This window comes from Callospermophilus lateralis, chromosome X (assembly GCF_048772815.1).
Source record: "Callospermophilus lateralis isolate mCalLat2 chromosome X, mCalLat2.hap1, whole genome shotgun sequence".
Taxonomy (NCBI): Eukaryota; Metazoa; Chordata; class Mammalia; order Rodentia; family Sciuridae; genus Callospermophilus; species Callospermophilus lateralis.
This window is the reverse complement of record NC_135325.1, coordinates 14,196,443-14,222,742: the sequence shown is the minus strand read 5'-3', so window position 1 is coordinate 14,222,742 and position 26,300 is coordinate 14,196,443. Positions and strand designations below refer to the sequence as shown.

The 26,300-nt window shown below is 33.0% G+C and overlaps 1 pseudogene; it reads right to left on the bottom strand.

Annotated features, from left to right (window-relative positions):
• Window positions 1-14,773: 14,773 nt before the first annotated feature.
• Window positions 14,774-26,300, bottom strand: part of LOC143639350 (large ribosomal subunit protein eL6 pseudogene) — a 47,208-nt pseudogene continuing 35,681 nt past the window's right edge.

Below are 26,300 nucleotides of genomic sequence, written 5' to 3'. Positions count from 1 at the left end.
ATAGTATAGGGATGTAGCCCATATAGTGAATAATTCACATTAAGCAAGTTATGGAACCCCATTTGGGTACCCAGTTCAGGTACCCAAACAACACATGAATGGATAAAGAAAATGTGATGTGTATAGACAATGGAATTTAACTAATCCATAAAGAAGAATGAAATTATGTCATTTGTTGGTAAATGGATAGAACTAAGTGAAATAAGTTAGACTCAAAAATTATGGGTTTAATAGTTTCTATCATATGTGGAAGCTAGACTATAAGAAGGAAAAAATAGGGAGGGGTGTTCCATAAAAATAGAAGGGAGATCAATGGAACAAAGGAAGAGGATTGATGGGGAGGAAGAAAGGATGGGAAAAGGGAGGAACTATGCAATGAAATTGAGCAAATTATGCTATGTACGTATATAATATACCACAGTAAATTTCATCTTTATGTATATCTTATCATAAAGCACAGATTTTATTAAAAAACGTATGAGTATATAGAATAAAGACCAATAGAATAGAGGAAGGCAAACAGTGTGAAGGAGGAGGGGAAAAGAGGAAGTATGTAAGAATGACATGGTGCAAATTATATCCCATGCTTGTGTGATTACGTCAAAATGAACCCAATGTTATGTATAACTATAATATACTAAGAAAAACATTAAAAAGAAAGAAAATGAAAATTGTTATCTTAAACAGAGCCCTGAACTAGGAAGATCATAGTTTGACAAATTGTATGATTCATCATTAATTGAGAACCCAGGCTCTTTTTATAAACTTGGGGCATCAACTTTTTCTTTAAGCTAGCTACTTTTACGGTCACAAATGTCTTCTATGATCCTATATAGTACTGAACTAAGAGGAAAAATAGATTTTTCAGATCCTTCCATGCTGGCTTCCTCTTGTATCTCATTGACCAGATTCAGGTTATATATGATGTCCGAGGCAACCGTGACAAAGAATTGTCCTGATTTGTCTTAGACTCATCAGGATTTATGCCCCAAATTATATTTAATTAGAGGGCCATAATAGGCAGTTCCTAAGATGTATCCCAGTGTTCCAATTCCTGGGAATGACACCCTTGCATATATAGTCCGGGTCCCCTTCCTTGAGGTAGGCTGGACCTAGATATTTCCTTCTAACAAACAGTACATGGTTAAAGTGGTAGGATATTATATCTAATATTAGATAAAAAACATTACCTGGTATTTGCCTTGCCTATTTCTCTCCTTCTCTTTTGCTTTCTCACTTTACTAGATGTAGTTGTCATATTGTCAGTATGCCCACATGACAAGGAATGGGGGTGGTTGGACCCAGTTAAGTCATGCCTGGATTCTTGCACCCCAGAAACCATTAGATACTAAGTATTTATTGTTTTAAGCCACTAATTTTGGTATAATTTGTTGTCTAGTGATAGACAATTAATAGTGACACTTGACAAAAGTGGGGCTCTGACTGAAAAGAACGGAGATACTATTGGGGTAATATGGCAGGCAGACTTTTAGATAATTCCCCAGTGGTCCTTTCTTCCTAGGGTTTATGCCTTTGTGTACTTCTCTTCTCTTAAGTGTGAGTAGGCCTGTGATTTGATTCTAAAAGTAGAATGTGACAAAAGTTGGTAGGGCATAATTCCTATGATTATATTACATACATAAGACCCCATATTGCTAGCTTACTTTAGGGATTACTTCCTCTAAAGGCTTTCCTTGCTGACTTGATGAAATCAATGTCCATTTTAGAAAAGCTTGCATAGAAATTAGACAAGTGGCCTCTAGAAATTGTGAGTGGCCTCTCTATTTGCTGAGGGTAGCCTCCAACTAATAATCAACATGGATCCAGGACAGTTTAGTCCTACAACCCAAAGGAAATTCAGAGTTCTATCAAAAACCCAAGTCTGCCTGGAAATGTATCCTTCTGTAGTCAGCCTCCAGATGAGAGAGAACACAGGCTGGTCTACACTTTGAGTGTGAGACCAGTAATAGCTCATGAGACCACAATCAGCACCCAGTTAGGTACACCTGGACACCTAACTCACGGAAACTGTGAGAAAATAAAAGTGTGTTCTTGTAAACTGCTACATTTGTCTTAATTTGTTATGCTACAATAGAAAGCTAATATCCATAGGTAAATGAGCAGTCTTATACAGACAAAGTTAATAGTGTCTTTACAGATACAGGTAACTACATCCAGAGATTGAGAGGCCTCTACCCTTAATGTTCATAATTTTATAGTTGTAAGACTTGATTTGATAGCAAATTATTTTTCATCATGCCTTGCAAGTAGAAATATCAGGTGGAATCAATGAAATTTCCATTTTTTTGAGGGTCAAAAATGATCAAGTTATTATAGAATTGTTCAGCTTCATCTTCAGATTCTGAAAGGATCTCTTATTTCACAGATTCCTTAAATGTGTCCCAGATATGTTTATTTTTCAAAATTTACTGTAGTAGTTGCCACTTTTGAGTCTATCTTGTAACTTTAAAATTTTCATTTATTTCATAGAATTGTAATTTAAGATGTGAAACACTTATTTTGGCCCTTTCTGAGCTCTTGGGTCCTTTCTTCAATTTTAATTTGAAATGTATTTTCTAACTTAATGTGAGTTTTTATTTACTGGTATAATGGCAAATGTTATAAAAGAGTTATCTTTCCTAAAAGGTTAGTATGGGTGATGTGTATTTAATATACTCTAACATGACATTTAAATGGCCCTTGTGTATTGTGAAAATAAAGACATTAAATTATTCCAATATACCTGTAAATCTTGACACCCTTGCTGAAAACCATACTACTTCACTTTAAATAAATGAAATGTTTTAATAATAATTGTTTTAGCATATGTATTAAGCACTTTTAAATGGGTTCCTGTTTTCTCCTCATAACATATTAAAATCACTTCCTTAGTCTCTTCACCATGACTGCAGTAATGATATTCTCCTTATAACAATTAAAATTTATCTGGAATTTAGAGGGTTACATACTTTAAAGCAATCTTTTCCTAGTTGGGGACCAGAGACTCATTGAACCCAGATGTGGAAATAGATCTTAAGGAAATCAAATAAGCCCTGTTTCTAAGAGAACTGACTTAGTTCCCTGAGGATATACATTTACTCTAGGTTCTTTTCACCTGCCCATCCAGCATACACTAGAGGACCATTAAGTGTTACAATAGAGCAGAGAAAATTCCCTGAAGTATTTTCAAGAACTAACACAAGTTTTGAAAGTTTAAACAAATAAAGTAGCTTCTGGTTTATAAAAATGTTAAGAGACAAAATAACCCATAGGCAATTAGCAAAATGAGAAAAGATTTCCCACAATACTCTTGACCACATTATCCTGGGGTTCTTTAACTTTGGAATAATTTTTTTTAACCCCTATCTCTACTCTGTTTCCCACATGTTTTGCAGTATGCCCTAATATCCTTTCCTAACTAAAATTCCTTTTAAAAATGAACAGTGTTAAGAAAAGACAATCTTTTCAAAAAACAGTGTTGGGAAAACTGGATATTCATAAGCAGAAGAAAGAAATTGGATCCTTACCACACACTACAAAACAAAACAAACTCAAAATGGACTTAAATAGCTTTAAATGGAAGACCTTAAATTATAAAACTACTGAAAGAAAATAAATGAAAAGCTGGTCTGGGCAGTGATTTTTCAGATTTAATCCCCAAAACACAAGCAAACAAAAACAAAACTAGACATTTTATCAAACTAAAAAGCTTCTATACAGCAAACAAAATAACAGATTGAAGATACAAGTTATGGAATGAAATAAAATATTGTAACTAACATATGTAGTAAGAAGTTAATATACAAAATATACAATGAATTCTAGTAACTAAAAAGCAAGGGAAAATATATACCAATTGAAAAATAGGTAAAGGGCCTAAATGAACATTTCTTAAAAAGAGACATACAAGTGGCTAACAGGTTCATGAAAGAATGCTTGAAGGCTGAGGTTGTAGCTCAGTGGTAGAGTGCTTGTCCTGCATGCCTGAGGCACTGGGTTTGATCCTCAGCACCACATAAAAATAAATAAATTAAATAAAGGTACTGTGTCTATCTACAACTAAAAATATTAAAAAAGACTTCTTGACATCACTAATCATTAAGTAAATGCAAATTAAAACCACAATAAAATATCATCACATATCTACTTTAATTATTATGGTTAAAAAGTTGAAAGAAGTTTTGGAGAGGATGTGATGAAAGGGAAAACTTGTACACAGTTAAATTGGCATAACCCTTATGGAAAACAGAATGTAGATTGCTCAAAAAACTAAAAATACTACTGTCATAAGATTCAGCAATCCCACTTTTGTATACATATCCAAAAGGATAGAAATCAAATGCCAAAGAGATATCATACTCCCAACCTCATTGTAGTGTTATTCACAATGGTCAAGATATGGAAGCAACCTAAGCATCCATCATTGGATAAATAGATAAAGAATATATGGTATGTATACACAATAGGATAATATTTCACCATGAAAAAAGAAAATTATAATTTGCAACAATGTGGATAAACTTGGAGAACACTATGCTAATGAAATAAGCCAGGCACAAGGAATCTAAAATAGTTTTGGAAAAGATTTGGATTCTAAAATAGTTCAACTCATGGAAGTAAAGAGTAGTATAGTGGTTACAAAAGGTTGTGTGGAGAGGGGGGAGCAAATAGGGAGATGTTGGCTCAAGGGAATAAAGTTAGACAAAAGGAATAATAATATAAAATATCTTGCACAGTGTGGTGATTATTTCTAATAATCATATTTCATAGTTGCTGTGAAAGTAAATTTCTAGTATCATATCAAAAAATAAGTAAGGCAATGAATATGCTAAATAGCTTCATCCAATAATTTCCTATTGTTTACATATGTTAAAATATCACATTGTACTCCATAAATATATTCAACTGTTACATAACAATTAATAATAATAAAGAACTAAAGCAAAAACAGTAGAAATACATTACATAAAATATTTTTGTTAGTCACTAAAATAGTTCAGCCAAGGAAATGCTTTACTTTTACATTTTCACATAGTTCAATGATTAAGTATATGAATTATATAAGAATATTAGATTTTTATTTTATTATCATTTTTTAAATTTTTTTGGTACTAGGTATTGATCTCAGGGGCACTTGAACACTGAGCCACATTCTCAGCACTATTTTTTTTATTTCTTACATACATGAGAATAGTGGAATGCATTACAATCATAATTGTCCATTCACAGCACAAGTTTTCGTAACTCTGTATATAAAGTAGGTTCACTCCAAATTATGCCATTATACATGAACTCTCTTATTTTTTTTTTACAATTCTTAATATACCTTTAATGAAAATTTATCATATCTCTGATTGTATATAAGGTATGTTGACACCAAATTCACATCTTCATACATGTATTTTGTACAACGAGGGTCTCCTTCCACCATCCATGCTATTCCCATGATCCCTCCCTTTCCCTCCCACCCCTATTCCCGATCTAGAGGTAATCTTTATCCCATGCTCTCCCTCCCTACCCCATTTTGAGTCTCCTCCCTTATATCAGAAAAGACATTGGGCATTTGTGTTTTTCGGGAGGATTGGCTAACTTCACTTAGCATAATCTTCTCTAATGCCATCCATTTCCCTGTAAATGCCATGATCTTATTCTTTTTTATTGCTAAGTAATATTCCATTGTGTATAAATGCCACATTTTTTTATCCATTCATCCCCTGAAGGACATCTAGGTTGGCTCCACACTTCAGCTATTGTGAATTGTGCTGCTATACACATTGATGTGGCTGTATCCCTGTAGTATGCTCTTTTTAGGTCTTTTGGGTATAGTCCGAGAAGGGGAATAGCTGGGTCAAATGGTGGTTCCATTCCCACCTTTCCAAGGAATCTCCATACAGCTTTCCAAATTGTCTGCACTGATTTGCAGTCCCATCAGCAGTGTATGAGTGTACTGTTTTCACCGCATCCTCGCCAGCAGTAGTTGTTTGTCTTCATAATAGCTGCCACTCTTACTGGAATGAGATGGTATCTTAGAGTAGTTTTTAATTTTCAGATCTCTGATTGCAACAGATGATGACCATTTTTTCCGTATATTTGTTGAATGATTGTGCATCCTCTTCTGAGAAGTGTCTGTTCAGGTCCTTGGCCCATTTATTGATTGGATTATTATTATTTTTTTTGGTGCTTATCTTGTTGAACCCTTTATATACCCTGGATATTAGAGCTCCATCTGATGTGTGAGGGGTAAAAATTTGTTCCCAGGATGTAGGCTCCCTGTTCATCTCACATATTATTTCTCTTGCTGAGAAAAAAATTTTTTAGTTTGAATCCTTCCCATTTGTTGATTCTTGGATTTAATTCTTGTGCTATAGGAGTCTTATTTAGGAAGTTGGGGCCTAGCCCCACATGATGGAGATTAGGGCCTACTTTTTCTCCTATTAGACGAAGAGTCTCTGATTTAATTCCTAGATCCTTGAACAATTTTGAGTTAACTTTTGGGCATTGGTAAGAGATAGGGATTCAATTTCATTTTCTACATATGGATTTCCATTTTTCCCAGCACCATTTGTTGAAGATGCTATCTTTTCTCCAGTGCATGCTTTTAGCATTTTTGTCTAATATAAGGTAGTTGTAATATTGTGGGTTAGTCTCTGTGTCCTATATTCTGTACCATTGGTCTATCAGCCTGTTTTGGTGCCAGTATCATGCTGTTTTTGTTACTATTGCTCTGTAGTATAGTTTAAGGTCTGGTATAGCAATGCCACCTGTTTCACTCTTCCTGCTTAGAATTGCTTTGGCTATTCTGGGTCTCTTATTTTTCTAGATGAATTTCATGATTGCTTTTTCTATTTCTATGAGGAATGCCATTGGGATTTTGATCAGAATTGCATTGAACCTGTATAGTGCTTTTGGTAGTATGGTCAATTTTATAATATTAATTCTGCCTATCCAAGAGCAAGGTAGATCTTTCCATCTTCTAAGGTCTTCTTCTATTTCCTCTCCTTAGGGTTCTATGGTTTTAATTGTATAGATCTTTCACCTCTTTTGTTAAGTTGATTCCCAAGTATTTTTTTTTCTTGAGGATATTGTGAATGGGGTAGTTTTTCTCATTTCCATTTCAGAGGATTTGTCACTGATATACAGAAATGCCTTTGATTTATGAGTCTTGATGTTATATCCTGCCACTTTGCTGAATTCATTTACTAGTTCTAGAAGTTTCTTGGTAGAGTTTTTTGGGTCTTCTAGGTATAGAATCATATCATCAGCAAATAGTGCTAGTTTAAATTCTTCTTTTCCTATAGTTATTCCTTTAATTTCTTTCATCTCTCTAATTGCTCTGGCCACTATTTCAAGAACTATGTTGAATAGAAGTGGTGAGAGAGGACATCCCTGGCTTGTTCCAGATTTTAGAGGGAATGTCTTCAATTTTTCTCCATTTAGAATGATGTTGGCCTGAAGCTTAGTGTAGATTGCTTTTACAATGTTGAGGTAAGTTCCTGTTATCCCTAATTTTTCTAGTGTTTTGAACATAAAATGGTGCTGTAATTTGTCAAAAGCTTTCTCTGCATTGAGATGATCATATTGTTCTTATCTTTAAGTCTATTGATGTGATGAATTACATTTATTGATTTCCGTATGTTGAACCAACTTTGCATCCTGAGAATGAATCCCACTTTATCATGGTGCATAATCTTTTTGATATGTTTTTGTATCCAATTTGACAGAATTTTATTGAGGATTTGTGCATCTATATTCATTAGAGATATTGGTCTGAAGTTTTCTTTCTTTGAGGTATCTTTGTCTGGTTTTGGAATCAGCGTGATATTGGCCTCATAGAATTAATTTGGAAGTAGTCCTTATTTTTCTATTTCCTGAAATAGATTGAAGAGTATTGGTATTAGGTCTTCCTTAAAGGTCTTGTAAAACTTGGCTGTATATCCATCCAGTCCTGGGCTTTTCTTGGTTGGTAATCTTTTGATGGCTTCTTCTATTTCCTCACTTGATATTGGTCTGTTTAAGTTGTGTATATCTTCCTGACTCAATCTGGGCAGATCACATGACTTATGGAATTTATCGATGCTTTCACTCTCTTCTATTTTATTAGAGTATAAGGTTTCAAAATAATTTCTATTTATCTTCTATATTCTGTAGTGTCTGTTGTGATATTGCCTTTTTCATCCCATATGCTAGTAATTTAGGTTCTCTCTCAATTAACATGGCTAAGAGTCTGTCAATATTATTTATTTTTTCAAAGAACCAACTTTTAGTTTTGTCAATTTTTTAAATTGTTTGTTTTTTTCAATTTCTTTGATTTCAGCTCTGATTTTAATTATTTCTTGCCTTCTATTACATTTGCTGCTGATTTGTTCTTCTTTTTCAAAGGCTTTGAGATGTAGTGTGAGGTCATCATTTATTTGTTGACTTTTTTTTTTCTTTTAAGGAATGAGCTCCATGCAATGAATTTTCCTCTTAGTACTGCTTTCATAGTGTCCCAGAGATTTCAATATGTTGTGTCTGTGTTCTCATTTACCTCTAAGAATTTTTAAATTTCCTCCTTGATGTCTTCTGTAACCCATTGTTCATTCAGTAGCATATTGTTCATTCTCCATGTGATGTAGGAATTTTTCATCCTTATTTTATTGTTGATTTCCAATTATTTCATTCCATTATGATCAGGTAAAATGCATGGTAGTATCTCTACTTCTTTGTATTTGCTAACAGTTGCCCTGTGGCATAATATATGGTCTATTTTTGAGAAGGATCCATGTGCTGCTGAGAAGAAAGTGTATCCACTTGATGTTGGTTGATATATTATATATATATATATATATATATATATATATATATATATATATATATATATATCAATTAAGTCTATGTTATTAATTGTGTTATTGAGTTCTATAGTTTCTTTATTCAATTTTTGTTTGGAAGATCTGTCCAGTGGTGAGAGAGTTGTGTTAAAATCACCATGATTATTGTGTTGTGGTCTATTTGACTCTTGAACTTGAGAAGAGTTTTTTGATGAACATAGCTGCACCATTGTTTGGGGCATATATATTAATAATTGTTATGTCTTGTTGGTGTATGGTTCCCTTGAGCAGTATGTAGTTTCCTTCTTTATCCCTTTTAATTAATTTTGGCTTCAAGTCTATTTTATTTGATCTGAGTATGAACACCTCTGCTTGCTTCCAAAGACCATTCGAGTGTTATGATTTTTCCCAACCTTTCATCTTCAGTCTGTGTAATGTCTTTTCCTATCAGATGAGTCTCCTGTAGGCAGCATATTGTTGGATCTTTTTTAATCCAGTCTACTAGCCTATGTCTTCTGATTGGTGAGTTTAAGCCATTAACATTTAGGGTTACTATTGAGATATGTTTTGTATTTCTGGCCATATTTGTTTATTTTTATTATTTAATTTGATTTGTTTTTCCTCTTTGATTAGTTTTTCCTTTACTATACTACCTCCCACTGTTGGTTTTCATTGTTATTTTTCATTTCCTCTTCATGTAATGTTTTGCCAAGGATGTTTTGAAGTGATGATTTTCTAGCTGCAATTTTTACTTTTGTTTATCGTGGAAGGTTTTTATTTCATCTTCAAACCTGAAGCTTAATTTTTCTGCATACAAGATTCTTGGTTGGAAACTATTATGCTTCAGTGTTTGAAATATGTCATTCCAGGATCTTCTAGCTGTCAGAGTCTGTGTTGAAAGAGCAGCCATTAATCTAATTGGTTTACCCCTAAATGTAATCTTCTTTTCTCTTGTGGCTTTTAAAATTCTCTCCTTGTTCTGTATGTTGGGCATTTTCATTATAATGTGTCTTGGTCTGGATCTCTTGTGATTTTGCACATTTGGCATCCTATAGGCTTCTAGGATTTGGATTTCCATTTCATTCTTCATGTCTGGAAAGTTTACTAATACTATTTCATTAAAGAGATTGCTCATTCCTTTGATTTAGACCTCTATACCTTCTTCTATCTCAATAACTCTTAAATTTGGTCTTTTTATGCTGTCCCATATTTTTTGGATATTCTGCTCATGGTTTCTTATCAGTCTCACTCTGCTGTATATACTCTTTTAGAGATGATATATTTTGTCTTCGTTGTCTGATGTTCTGTCTTCTAAGTATTTTACTCTGCTGGTGATACTCTCATTTGAGTTTTTAATTTGGTTTATTATTTCCTTCATTTCAAGGATTTCTGTTTGGTTTTTTTGTATAACCTCTATCTCCCTGTAGAGTTGATCTTTTGTTTCTTGGATTTGTTTATATAATTCATTGTCAAAGTGATCTTTCATTGTTTGCATTTAATGTCTAATGTCTTCCCTGGGACTCTGACATATGTATATCCTGAAATCTTTATCTGACATTCTTTCTGCTATACATGTTACCTCTTCTAATGTTGTATTGTCCTGCATTGTTTGTGGTCCTTTCTTTCCTTGTCTTTTCATGTTGGTCCTATTTCTTTCCAGCTCTGTGTGACTGTTGTGTTATTGGTTTTCCCCTACAGATTTGTATTGCCCTTCTATAGTTCCAAGATCTCTCCTTTGTGATGGGAGACAATGTTAACAGTTTCCAACATCAACAATACATCATCTATGAGCTAGTTTTTCTTATTAGTCTGGTGTCCTGCTGTGACGTGGATCGGAGTCTTGTGTGTTCTAGCCCTGAAGGATCAGTAACCCTGCGTCTGTGCACTGAAACTCCGCCCGACTGCAGCGGGTTCCCGCACCACACTGCTGTTCGGCTTCCCCTGCAAAGAGCGACTCTAGTTTCCCAGCGTTCTGGGGTGCACTTGCAACAATCTACTCTTTAAAATCCTGTCACATGCTCCATGAAGCTTAAATTCGTGAATGGGAGCCTCTGTGGGGGAAAACATCTGACCACTCACTTGGAGTTACGCCAGTAACAGGTGCTCCTCTACTCCACCATCTTGGAATCATCAGCCCTATTTTGTATTTAGAGATAGAGTCTCACTGAGTTGCTAAAAGCCACTGGGATCACAGGCCTTTGTGACTCTGCCTGGCAAGAATATTAGATTTTTAAAGATAAGAAAATTGTAATCTGGGAATGAATTGATATTTCCTGAGGTTTGTCTCTAAATTTTAATTTGAATCGGATAATAATTTGACCCCTCTGCCTTTTCCTGTTGGTAGATTCTAAAGCTTTATCATGACATCAGTATTCTACATCATTGGAAAAATGTTCTTCAGAATCCATCAGAATGAATCTTACACAGAACAGCAATATATGAAGCATGTAAATGTGGAACATTTCTGTTTTAAGCAGGAATGAGTGGGATGGATCAAAGGACAAAATGCTTAACTATTCTATGCCTTCACTCCCTTAGCCCATATTAGTCTTAAGGGTCAAAGAATAATTGGTTTTAGTTATGTTAATATATACATAAATTGAAATGCACACATTTAAGTAAGCAATTTAATGAGTTTTAATAATTATTTACATCACCACAAACAAGATTACATGATGTTATTACAGGAGAACATATTCTTTTGCTCCCATCCTGTTAATCCCCATTTCAAAATGCAGCTAGTGTTCTTATTTTGATGAAAATTTTATTCTTATTCTCACCTGTTTTGGAACTTGAATACGAAGAATCAAACAGAATGTACTATTATGCATGAATACAATGGTTTTAAAAGTGATCATGTTATTGTATGGATCAGTAGATCTTTCCACCTTATTTTTGGGGAGTATGCCTTGCATGCATGGGGATTCATTGGTTTATCAGTTCACCTGTTCTCAGGTACTTGTTTACACTATTAAACTAATATGAGTACTCGAAATATTTATGTGTAGATATATATTCATTTCTCCTAAAAGTAGAACTGTCTATTTGTATGGTAAAAGTATATTAAGTCTTACAACAAATTGAAATTTGCATACAATACTAGGGAATGCAAACTAAAATGTAGAGATAGATATCAGTTTAGTGTTAATAATATAACCTAATATATAGTGAGTTAAAGCATATCCTATAGATGGAAGGAGGTGACACAAGAGAGGGATGAAAAATGGGATGGGAAAAATCTTGTGGAAGTGATATATATTCTGAATCTTAATTGTGATTATGGTTTCACAAGTATAAATTTATAAATACTTATCAAATTGTATATTTATACATCTATTGGTTATTTTATGTGAACTTTAGTACAATGAACTACTGAAAAATTAAAATGATTCAGAGAAATATTCACTCCTGATTTCTGAGATATTTTACATATTTATACAGTTTACAATAGTATATTCCAGATTAAATGATGGTAATCAATAAGACTGATAAGAAAAATGAAAATTTTCATCATATCTTATCAGAGAAATGATGACTCAAATAATGCTTACAGTTTTCCAAACAAATTACAATTTGATTTCCTTTGTCAATTTTTTTTGAATTTTGAAATTATTAACTGTTATTTAAAAAGATATGTAATGTGGATATGGCTCAGTGGTAGACTGCTGGCCTAGCATGCCTGAAGCCCTGGGTTTGTTTGCTTTCCAGCAACACACCCCCACACCCCCACACCCCACTATATATATATATATACACACACACACACACACACACATATAGTGTGTGTGTGTGTGTGTGTGTATGCGTAAAAAACAGTAAAAAAAAATCGCCACCAGGTCGAAGAAGTTGAAAAGTTTCTATTGGGTTTCATATATAACTATTTCATAAGAATTTAATCAATATTTTTCCTGACCTTAAGAATGTATATATGATGAATAATGAAACCATTGTCTAACCTCCAAGGTCTTCCAGCCTATACTGTAAAGTATATCATTTCTATAACATTTTGCTAATAATATTTATCCACAAAAAAGTGTTAACTTGAAAAAAAATTGAGTGTCTAAAACTTTTCCCAGGAGATTATTTTACTGGCACTGAGCTAGTTAAGAAATGTGTGATTTTAAAAAAACTTTATTATTTTATCAATCTCTGTTCATAATGTGAATGAATAACCATTGTAGTAGATCAGATAACTTTTGAGAAATCCCAAAGATATTACTAATTCTTCAAGATTTTATTATTCAGAATAGAGGGTCTTATCTTAGGAAGTCGAAATAAAAAAATTTCCCCCCAGAGGTGATTTTTGTCACATGATGAAAATACAACAAGAGGAACCTGAGACCAAGAGTTAGGCTGTGCACAGTTATCTATTAATCAAAGACAAAATTCAAATACTTTTTTAAAAGCTAGTAGGAAATGAAGTGTTTGTAAGAAACTCATCTCTTTCTGAAGAGGGAAACTATTTGTGCCCTTGATTTTATTATAATAATCAGGAATATAAAATTTCTTTAAAGCACTGAAAACCATTCTTTTGAGATACAAATCTCCCTTATCTGGACAGATTAAACAAGTACTGAATAACCTTCTACTTCCTTTTGTTTATGGCAGACTGAGGTACTTCAGGACTAATTTGCTATTTTTACAGTGAGCAAACCACATTTTAATATTACATTAATATAATATTTGTCAGTAGAATAATTGCGCTCGCTCTCTCTCTCTCTCTCTCTCTCTCTCTCTCCAAATAGACTCGTCAAACTCAAGCAACTTTTTTCAAAATTTAAACATACTTTAAGGCCTTTGTTCAGATTCGTCATTTGTAGGTGTTATAAAGCAAGGAAACTAAATGTACCTGTGCAAACTTGGAGAACATTCTATGCCCATTAATGTTCCTTCCTCCCCCATCATTTTTCTCGTTTATGAAAACTCAAACAGTTTATTTTAATATAAAAAACATTTTTCCCCTCATAGTTTATCAGGAATATGACTGTAGTCCTATGTCTTTCTTCACTATTCTTGTTCTTAGCTTAGTCTGAAAAAACATTAAATAAAGTGTTTAGACAAAGTTTCTAAAATATTTTTCAGAGAGAAAAGTGAATTTTAATTGAAAAGTCCAACTATGAGCAAATATTTTAGCAGACCAAGTTCACCAATGTATATTTCTGTATATGTCTACATCTGTGTCTGTATCTCTAAGTATCTAATAGAACCATCTACAGCCACAGCACTCATGCTTATATTTTGTTAAATTGACAATAATTAATGTTTTTACATAATCCAAAGATATAAACTCTATGACACAAGAATGGGAACTTACATACACATGCATGGATATGCACATGCTTTTGTTCATGTGTACACACAACACACACACACACACACACACACACACACACACACACACCAGTGTAATGCCTGGCTGAACATTTAGTATTCTTTATTACTTAGCAATCATCAAATAGAAAGTCTGATTCACTCTATTTAATATTATCCAATGTCTTAAAAGTGAATACATATTGGAAATTATGTTTAAGTCAACATACCATACAACATAATAACTATTAATATAAAGAAATTTTGACACAATTATAACTCATCTTAGTTGACCACATAATTCAAAATGTTTCACAATCTTAAACCATGGGACTATATGTAAAATAATAAAAGGTTTAGAAAGTTCAGATAATCTCATCTCTTCTTAAGGAAAACAAATGTAACAATAAAATTTCATAGTTTTATTATAGGCCTTACATAATTAAGAAAAGGAGATATCACTGGTTTATTTTTTAAATGTATCAAACAGTTAAATATTTTCTTGGTAAGAAAACTTAGAATACCAATTTGTGAGGACAAATTTATCTTGTTAAACCAAAAACAATCATATCAAGCCTTGGAGCTAAGGAATTGCTTTGGTAAAATTTGTGGGCCCACTGATTTCTGGTCAACCTTGAACTGCAACTGTAATATCATTTTTTTTTTATGTTGAAGATCTCACCTTCCTGAAATCTTGGTTTCCACAAATATTTGTTCTTGAAGTAAACATCAGTGAAGTGCTTTGGGATTTTCACACTGTTGATATCAATTTTTGTGGAGGTGATAATGACAATTTCCTGGTGTTTTCTAGCCAGTGGAATTTGATTGAGGGACAGAGGTCCAGTTATAAGCATTAAACCACTGCTCAGCTGCTTTTGGAAAACCACTCTTTTTCCTGTGTGGCACTCAGTGAAGATGACCCAGGATGTTGACCAGAGTGATGCTAGTTTTTAGTTTTCTCAAAAGCTGATTTTTTTGTTTTGTTTTGTTGTTGTTGTTGTTGCTATTGGTTTGTATTTTTTGTTTGTTTGTGTTGTTTTTATTTTGAAATCGCTCAACAGCTTCAGAGATGCACATTTTCATTAGGATAATATCCTGGAGTTTTGCATAGATTAAATAGTTAAGTACCACCATTCTTTTCACCATCAACTGGTTTTATGACAGCATCAAGAATATTCTCCTTTTTCTTTGCAATCCTGGATTTAACAGCAGAGTACTTCCTTTTGTACTTAGCCTTTATGGAATACATAGCAGATTGGGAAATATGCCAATTTCTCTGACAAAGATAGAGTTTTAGTTTTGTCTGCAGTGGGACTTCTCTCTCTTGGGCATTTTAGTCTTGAAGTTACTCATTTTAACTTTGTCACTAATCACCCTCCTGGCTTTAGATTTCTTCTTGTTGGTCATTTTAACCATGATCTTACAAGATGGGAAAGATTATATCAATTTTTAACACCTAAATTATCTATGAATCTGACTTGTCCAGAGATTTTACTTGATTACGTGACCTTGACTTGTTAAAGAAAATATTTTTGAGCTAACAGTTTTTAAGCAGATATTTTTGTTTTGTTAAAAGGTTAGCACTTTTGACATACTGGCATTTTTCTCAGAATTCTGTGAATATTTATTAGACTTTCAAAACTAACAGAGCATACCTATTTTATCAGTAATCTTATAATCTAATATATTAATAACATCTCAAAAGTGGGGACATATTTTGCACTCACAAATTAGATTTTTTTTTATCATTTACCAATACACAAACACAGAAAGAATTTAGTAACTATTCAATGATGTGCAAGATTAACTACAGTTGACAAAAAATTGACATTCCTTATTTTAAGTAAATAGTATGTTTTTATAGTGGAAGTAAACTGTGTTCTTGCACAAATACAAAAAGATAAAACCAAGCAAGCAAGAAAAAACCTGGAAAACTTACTTTTTTACAACAAAGAAATGATATCCCCATCTCCGCCTGTAAGAGATTATCAAATGGTCAGAAAATAAAATCAAATTTTAAAAATAATGGAATTGGCAGTTTTCATGGCCACTTATGGATGATAACTTAGTGAAAATTTGCAAACCAGATGAGGAACCAAACTTTGTGAAACCAGAGAAATATATACAAGAATACAGAATCAGAAAAAAAACAAGGAACCAGGAGTCACTAAGAGTAATAATTTTCAAGAACTTAAGAAAAGATATGACTGAGATTAAATAAACCATAGAGGGCATTTCTCAAGGAATCTAAGTTTAATTGCCTTTGTAGTGGAACTTCCAAACTGTCAAAGGATAATTTTCAAAAGGTCACAGCATGAATCTCAAAGAAATATGAAGTGAGTGTATGCTAAATGCCTAATTAGCATATTAATGAAGGAACCAACAAAATGGTAAGTATGGTTATATAGCTCATTGTCATACACATTCTGTTCTATGACTTTGCTAAATTTGATTAATAGTATTAGTACTTGTTTTCCTGACTATAATTGTTATAATTAATTGATTATTATATTGATAATTATTGTAGTTTATAAGAAAGTAATTGTAATAACACAATTATAATAATGTAATTGTGATAATGTAAATCATGATGTTGTATTTTTATTCTTAGTTATATGTAACATTAGTATTCACTTTGACATAATTATAAAAGCATGGAATAAAATTTGCTCCAATTTAGTCCCTAGTACTTCCCATTTCCTCCCCGCCTTCCTCACAGTTCCCTTCCCTCTATTCTCAATCTTTCTGCTATTTAATTTTAGGGTTTTTTTAAATTAGTGCCTTATAGATATATATAAACATGAGATTAGTGTGATATATTTGTATATGTACACAGCAAAGTTAGGTCAGATCCATTCCCCTGTTCTTCCCTTACCCTGTCCACCCCACCCCCATCACCTTCCTCTATTCAACTAATTTTCTTTTTCAATTTTGATGAATTCACCCCTCATTTTATTCTTTTCTTTTCTTATTTTGGGCTAACTTCTGCATATCAGAGAAAACATTTGATCTTTGAATTTCTGAGTCTGGCTTATTTCACTTAGTATGATGGTCTTCTGTTCCATCCATTTACCGGTAGATGACCTAATTTCTTCTTTATAAATGAATAACATCCCATTGTGTATATATCCTGCATTTTATTTATCCATTTCTCTGTTGACAGGCACCTGGATTGGTTTCATAGCATGGCTGTTGTGAATTTTGCTGCTATAAACATTGATGCTGCTGTATCCCTATAGTAAGCTGATTTTGGATATATACTGAGGAGTAGGTTAGCTGGGTCATGTGGTGATTCTATTCATAGTATTTTGATGAATCTCCATACTGATTTTCATAGTGGTTGTACTAATTCACAGTCCGAAAAACAATGTGTGAATGTACCTTATCCACCATATTCATGCCAACAGTTTTTTGTATTCTTGAAAATTGCCATCGTGACTGGAGTAAAATGAAATCTCAATATAGTTTTGATTTGTATTCCCAAGATTGCTAGAGTTATTGAACATTTTTTCAATATATTAATTAGCCACTTGTATTTCTTATTTAGAAAAGTATTTAATACTTTTGCTCATTTGTTATTTGGGTTATTGGGTTTTTATATTAAGTTTTTTAAAAATTCTTTATATTCTGGATATTAACGCCCTATCTGAAGAGCAGGTGGCAATGATCTCCAATTCTGTAGGTCCTTTCTTTACATTCTTGTTTATTTTATTGTGCAGGAGATTTTCAATTTGATGTCATCTAATTTATTGTATTTTTATGTATTTTTTTGCATTTTAGGAGTCTTATTAAGGAAGTTTATGTCTGTGCCAATGTGTTAGGCATATATTACCTTCTAGCAGGTGCAGAGTTTTTGCCCAATTCCTACATCTTTGATCCAATTTGAGTTGCCTTTTGAGCAGGGTTAGAAATACAGGTCAAGTTTCATTCTTCTATATATGGATTTCCAGTTTTCCCAGCACCATATGTTGGAGAGGCTATTTTTTTTCTCCAATGTGTATGTTTTTGGCATCTATATCTAGTATCAGGTGACAGTATTTATGTGGGTTTGTCTGTCTGCTATTCTATTCCACTGATTTTCATTGTCCCTTTTGGTGCCAGTACCATGCTGTTTTCATTTACTATAGCTCTGTAGTATAATTTGAGGTTTTGCATTATGTTGCTTCCAGAATCACTTTTCTTGCTCAGTATTATTTTGGCTAATCTGGGTCTCTTATTCTTCGAAATGAATTTTACAATTTTTTTCTAGATCTGTGAAGAATGTCATTGGTATTTTGATGGGGATTGCATTGAATCTGTGTAGTGATTTTGGTAATATGATAATATTATTTCTGCCTATCCAAGAATATGGAAGGTCTTTCCATCTTCTAAGGTCTTTAATTTCTTTCTTCAGTGTTCTATAGTTTTCATTTTAGAGGTCCTTCTCCTCCTTTATTAGTTTTATAGCAATTATTTTTTTTTTAGGTAATAGTGAATGGTATAGTTTCCCTAATTTATTTTTCAGCAAATTTATTATTGCAGTGTAGGGAAGGGATTGATTTATGTATGTTAATCTTGTATCATACTACTTCACACTACTTTACTAAATTTATTTATCACCTCTACAATTCTTTTTATTTGTTTCTTTTTTTGTGAGTGTGAATGTGTTCTAAAAATAGGATCATGCCATGAGCAAACAGAGATAATTTGAGTTCTTTATTTCCTATTTTTATCCCTTTCATTTCCTTTTCTTGCCAGATTGCTCTGACTAGATTTTCAAGGCCTATGTTGAGTAGGAGTGGTGAGAGAGAGAGAGGGCATCCTTGTCTTGTTCCTGTTTAAAGAGAAAATGCTTTTAGTTTTTCTCTGTTCAACGTGATATTGGCCTTGGGTTTGGCACATATAGCCTTTACATTGCTGTTTTCAGTTCCATCTATCCCGACTTCCTCTAGTGTTTAAACATGAATGTGTGCTAGATATTGTGAATTTTTTCCCTACATCTATTGAGATGAGCATGTGATTCTTGTCCTTAAGTCTATTTATGTGATAAATTTCATTTATTGACTTGTGTATGTTGAACCATCTTTGCATTCCTAAGATGAAACACATTAGATCATGGTGCACTATCTTGTCAATGTGTTTTTAAATGCAGTTTACCAGTATTTTAGTAAATGTTTTTGTATCTTTGTTCACCTATGATATTAGCCTGAATTTTTCTTTCTTTGATGTGTCTCTGTCTGGTTTTGGTATCAGTGTGGTCCTGGATTCATAGAATGAGTTCAGCAGTGTTCCCTCCTCTTCTATTTCAGGGGATAATTTGAGGAGGATTGGCATTAATTTTTCTTTAAAGGTATGGTAGAAGTTGGTTGAAAATCCATCCAGTTCTGGGCTTTTCTTTGTTGGAAAGTTTTTGATACCTGCTTTATTTTCATTTTTTTTTTTCATTACTTTATATTGATCTGTTTATTTTTTTCTACATTCTCCTGGTTCATTTTGAGTAGGTCACATGTCTCTAGAAGTTTTTCAATATATCCAAGATTTTCTAGTTTATTGGAATATAAATTTTCAAAATAGTTTCTAATGATCCTCTAGATTTCAGTAGTGTCTGTGGTGATATCCCTTTTTTAATATCTACTTTCATTAATTTCAGTCTTCTCCCTCTTTCTTTGATTAGTTTGGCTAAGGGTTTATCAATCTTGTTTATCCTTTGAAAGAACCAACTCTTTGTTTCACTGATTATAGCTGATTTTAATAATTCCCTGACTTCTGCTGATTTGGTTATTTGCTTTGTTCTTATTTTTCAAAACCTAGAGGTACAATGATTGATTATTTATTTGGTATCCTTTTATTTTTAAAATGTAGGAACTCGTTGCTACAAATTTCCCTCTTAGAACTGCCTTCATACTTTGTCAGATTAAAAAAAAAACATATTTTAGATGTAGATAGACACAGTACCTTTATTTTTTTATTTTTATGTGGTGTTGAGGATCAAACCCAGTGCCTCACACATTCTAAGTGAGTAATCTACCACTGAGCCACAACCCTAGCCCCTTCTCAGATGTTTTGATATGTTATGTCACTGTTCTCATTTGTTTCTAATTTTTTATTTCTCCTCTGATTTTTTCTGCTATCCATTTGTCATTCAAAAGTATATTATTTATTCTCCAGATATTAGAGTGATATCATTTTTTATCTTATCATTGATCTCTAATTTTATTCCATTATGATCAGATATGATGCAAGGAATTAACTTTATTTTTTGTAATTGCTGAGACTTGCTTTGTTCCCTAAAATATGATCTATTTTAGAAAATATTCCATGTGCTGCAGAGAAGAAAGTAAATTTATTGATTAATGAAATATTCTATAGGTGTCTGGTACCTTCATTTGATTAATAATATCTTTTTAGTTCTGAAGAATCTTTACTCAGTTTATGTCTGGATGATCTGTCTAGTGATGAGAGAGGTGTGTTACTATATTGTGTTCTATTTGATTTTTAATATTGAGAAGGGTTTGTTTTATGTTTGTAGATACACCATTGTTTGAAGCATAAATATTTACAATCATTATCTTTTTTGTTGGATGATTCCATTAACTAACATAATGTGAACTTCTTTTCCTCTTCTGATTAATTTTGGCTTGAATTTCAGTTTGACTGATATGAATAGCTAACCCTGTTTGCTTTCCAGTATGGTTTTCATGGTATATCTTTTACCAACCTTTCACTTTTAGTCTGTGGATGTCTTTGTGATGTGAGTCTCTTGCAAACAACATATTGTTGGGTCTTTTAAAAAATCCAAACGACCAATTTATGTATTTTGATTGAAGAATTTAAACCATTTATATTCACTGTTATCATAGAGAGATGATTTTTTATTTCCTGCCATTTTGATTTATTTCTGCTGTTTAAATCAGACTTGATTCTCTTTTAATTGACTATTCTTCTAGTGCAATTTATCCCTATGCTAGTTTTTATTTTTATTTTTCATTTCTTCTGCATGAAATATTTTGTTGAATATGTTTTATAGTGGATATGAATTATTTTAGTTTCTTTTTATCATGGAAGGTTTTTCTTTCATCTTCAACTCTGAAGGATAATTTTGCCAAGTATAGAAATCTTTGTTGGTACCCATTTTCTTTCAGTGCTTGGTATATATTATTTAAAGCCCATATGGCTTTTAAGGTCTGGGTTGAGAAATCAGTAGAAATCCAAATTTGTTTACCTCCAAATATTACCTACTATTTTTATCTTGCAGATATTTGGAGTTCAATATGCATCTTGCATTTGAATTTCCATCTCATTCCTAATATTTGGAAATGTTTCTAATATTATATCATTGAAAAGTTTGTGCATCCCTTTAGTTTGTATTTTGGAGCCTTCATCTACCCCCAAAGATTCTTAAATTCACTCTCTTGATTTTATCCCAGATTTTTTTAATATTTTGGTTATAGTCTCTTAACATCTTTATCGTCACCTTTGTTTTCAAGATTAAGTATTTTGTCCTCAAGACCTAAAAATTTTTCTTCAAAATGGTCTAATCTATTGGTGATGCTTTATTGAATTTTTAATTTGTTTATTGTTTCTTTCATTTCCAGGAGTTTTGTTTGGTTCTTTTCAGAATCTCTCTCTCTTTATTGAAGTGATCTTTTACTTCTTCTATTTTTTCTCTAATTTTGTTCCTTACATCATCTTTTATCTTGTTGAACATTTTAACTATGAACTTGAAATTCTTTCTCTGACATTTATTTCATTCTGGTGTCTATAGAATCAGTTGTTGAAGTGTTATAGGCTATTTGGGGTGGTTTATTCCCTTGATTTTTCATATTGCTTATATATTGGGATGATTATCATTTATTCTTTTATGCAAGGGACTCTTTGGTGAGCTTATTTCTCTTAAGAAATATCTAGTTACTGATACTTTAACTTATTGTGTGGCCTCTACCATTCTCAGCATCAGCACTACAGTGCAAGTAGCTACTGAACCCTATTTACAATCATCACTTCAGAGCAGTGATGTACTATTCGACCTTATGAAAAATACAAAACTTGTTGATATTCTTCTCCACAGTTCCTCTAATCCAGGTATAAACTTGTAATAAAGTTCTGGAATAGGCCAAAAATTAGTTATTAAATATAATAAAATTGCTATAACATTATGTAGGGATTGAAAGGGGGAAGAGAAAACTTGGGCAGAAGAGAGAAAAATATTTAACAAAAGTAAAAGTAAAAATAGAAAAGAATAATTCACCCCAAGTTAAAAGTGAAAAAAAAAAAAAGATGGATGGGGGATTTGAGGCAGTAACAGATAATGTAAGAGGGAGAAGAGGGGGTAAGAAGAGCAAGAATAAACCAGAGATATGAAAACACAAAACCATTCTAATCAATGCTTTAAACCATTAGAAGAAATACAGTCAAAGGGTTTGAGGACACCGCTGGCTGTTAGTGTAACAACTGCCAAATCAAGATAAAGAGTGATCACAATTACCAGCAGTGGCCATGGATCAGTCTGGGTGACATCTCTCTCCCCATGCTCTAGACCTAGGAAGCTATCTACTTTGATGACTTCACACCAGCTATGATCATGATCCAGGCACCATCCCATTAGGCTTCTTGGACTCAAGCAACTTCCCTCCATTATAGGCCTCCTGCCAGTGGCAGCTTCAATCTGGGTATGTCCCTCTTTGCTTCTGGGGATATAGGTAGCTTCCTGCCTTGGAGGGCCTCCTGCCAACTGTAGCAGTAATCTGCATGCCTTTCCTTTCCTCTACCAGGGACCAAAACTGCCTTGTTTGGATGTGAGCTCTTGCTTCCTGCTGCTGTGAATTAAAGTTGTGTGTTCAGTTTCTTCCTGGGCTCCTGCAGAGGCTTTGCAGAGCTGGATTAAGCTAGCACTTACTAAAGCAGAGTTACTCCAGCCCACTTCCCTTATTCAAGGGGAGGGGGAGGGGGTTTTAGCAACTTTGGGCTAGTAGCTATCCCTGTATAAGTTCTTTCTAGACAGGATGCTTAAGAGATCTCACTGCAGGGTGTTCCCTCTGGTTTTTGTCTGTTGCTATCTGGACATGGAAAGATGTCATGTTGATTTAAAGGACTACTAGTCAGCTGCAGGCTCCAGGAATTGCTGCAGAATCAGGTATGGCTTTCCATTCAAGATTTGGTTTTAAACTGCTTGATTTGCTTTAAAAAGCCCACTTCTCCTGTCACATTTCAATTCAGTCTCATTTTTTCAAGCTGTTGAAAAGTGGGTGAGATTGTGTGCTTTTCTCTCCTTTTTTCTCCCCCCCACCCTACTCTACCATGGTGGCCTGAGTTTGGCTCCAGTAACCAAACTTCAAGTCTCTCCAAATCTCAGACTGTCAAATATTGGGTCTTTCAAAATTTATTCTGTCACCCACCTCTCAGGTCAGCTTTTCCTTCACTGTCTCTCTTCTTTGTTGTGGAGAGAGCAGGGATTACTGCACAGCTCCATTCTGCCATCTACTTCTCCAACCACATTGTATATTAACAAAAACAATTTACTTTTTCTTCACAATTCAAGTTATTTTGATTTCTTTCTCTTGTTACAAGCCCTGACTAAAATCTTACCAACAGCGTTGAAATTGATAATGAAGAAGACATGCTCAAAATGTTTCCAAATGTAAAGGAAGGGCATTAGACATATTAACAACACATAAAATGTTGGCTATAATATATTTGTTGTTCTATATAACCTTCATCTGATTGAGAAGGTTTACTGAGAGAGTTTTATCATGAATGGGTGTTGAATCATTAAATGTTTTTTTTTTCTGCATCTCCTGAGATGATCATAAGGTTTTCCTCATTTGGTTATATTTATTGATTTCCCAATATTAACCCAACCTTGCATTCCCTTGATATACCTTAGAAGTTATGATACTTTTTTTGGTATGTGTCACTAATAAACTATATCATGACAGATATTAGTTTATACTTATCTTGTTAGAGCTTAATTGTTGAATTCAAGAGGATTATTCAGAAGTTCTCACCCTGTTTCATGTGTTTTGTGAAGTTTTTTCCTCAAGTAATCCATACATTTTATTTGAGTTATTGAGTATATTGACATGAAGTTGTTCAAAATACTCCCTTATTTACTTTGGTTTTCTTTGTACAATGATTTTATAATTTATGAAATTATATATGACTATATAATTTCTCTTCTTCTACACTTTGAACCATGATTGCTATAGAGCATTTTCTGCTTATCAGTTATCTCTGACTAAATATTATTATACTACTGTCTTATCAGGTACTCACATGTTTATTTACCTGTTTAAAATCTTCTTTTTATATATGGTAGGTCTGAAGAACCCATACTCATAGATACTGTGAAAATATAATTCCTTTTCCCAAATGTAACAATAAATTATTTAACATTTTAGGTTTTAGATTGTGAGGTAATGAAATTGATCTTCTTCATAATGATACAGTAATTGAAAGTTTGTCTATTTTATAGTACACATAAATTTGTCACCAAAATGAAAGGTATGAGAAGCAAAATATGTTTATTGTTATGAATAACTTTCATATACACTCATACAAATTTTCTATCTATCCTTCTCTAACCTGCTTTGTACATAGGAGGCTGAAGTATACAGACTGCATTAACAAGCTCTACGAGTTAAACATTAAATTGGGTGTATAGATGCACCCATCATATGGGGTTACATCCCAATAAACTCATTGAAAACTGAAAATATTGTAATTCTAAAATGCATTTAATACACCTAACCTACTGAACACCATAGCTTAGCAACACAGTACAACTGTAGAGTTTCTGTTCTATGGTTCATGAGTGCATGGCTGTCTGAAAGCTGTGACTCATTGTCACTGCCCATTACTGTAAGACAGTAGTGTAAGGTATGTTGTTAGCTCAGGAAATTCAATGTAGGTTTTATGCTGAATGCATAGTTAGAACTCTTATAAAGTTTAAAAAAATGACAAGGCAACATAGTAAGTCAGGGACATACTCTCACCCTCCATAGTAAGTTATATTGCTAATTAGCTACCTTTACTATAAAACTTCCAGATCATGGACTCAGCTTTTTCCTCTTATCCCTTTTCCTAACCATTTTAAGCCCAAGTGTAATGTTACCCAAATATTAAGAGTCACAGGAATACTAACTTTCCCATATCTTCGTACATGGCTTCTTTATATAGGATAGCACTATTTCACAAGTAGTCAAGCCCAAATCTGTGCATATGTATATAAAAATAAATTTATATACATGTAGGATTTTCATATAAAATGAGGTTGTCTATTTAAAGCAGTAAGAAATAATATATTTTAGAAATTTTGAAATTTGCATTATGACATATACCAGAATAAATTCCAAAAATGTAAAAAAGTAAATAATAAAACATTGAAAGAAACCAATAAAAGGTCTATTTTCCTCATCCTAGTGAAAGTTTTTCTATGTATAACACAAATTCCAGAATATATCAAGCGAAAAAATGTGTTATATTTCACCACATAATATCTAAATACATACTACAGTTAGAGCAGCCTTTTTCATGCTCCTATGCAGCCAAATTATGAACTCAGAAAGGAAACAGACACAAAAACATTACATGACAATTTACTGGAGCCCTATCCCCTATACAGTGAAAAGTGGAATAGATTTGGCTTGCTAGACATGACTATGATATTCAAGAAACTGCAACAATACAGAGACAAAGTTTGATTAAAAAATATGGTTGTAATAAGTACACAATCATGGAGTACCATTTCCCTCTTGGAGAGAGTCTAGAGTTCATACGTTCCCTTGATTCAGTTCACATATACTGTGTAAAGTTCTCACACATATTGCTTTTTCCCCTTTCCCCCCTTAAATGTTGAATAATTTTGAGTGATGCTGATGTCTATGTTAAATGAGGTAGATCAAACATGTTTCTATGAATAATAATGATATCTGAAAGGAAATATCCTTGACTTGACCATCTAGTAATACCTGATTTTCCTCACTGAAGGACCCTGAAGTTGTGTGGCTTCACAAAGTAATTCGGGATAAGAGAAATATTAGTCAGACAAGGAAAGTTGTATGAACACTAACATTTTATGCCATTTTAGATTCTGTAAAAGATGTTACCATCTCTTAATGACAGCCTTCTCAAAAATAAAAGTGAGTTATTTCTGTGCCATCATCACTAAACATCTTTACTTTTAACAACATGTGTAAGCATAAT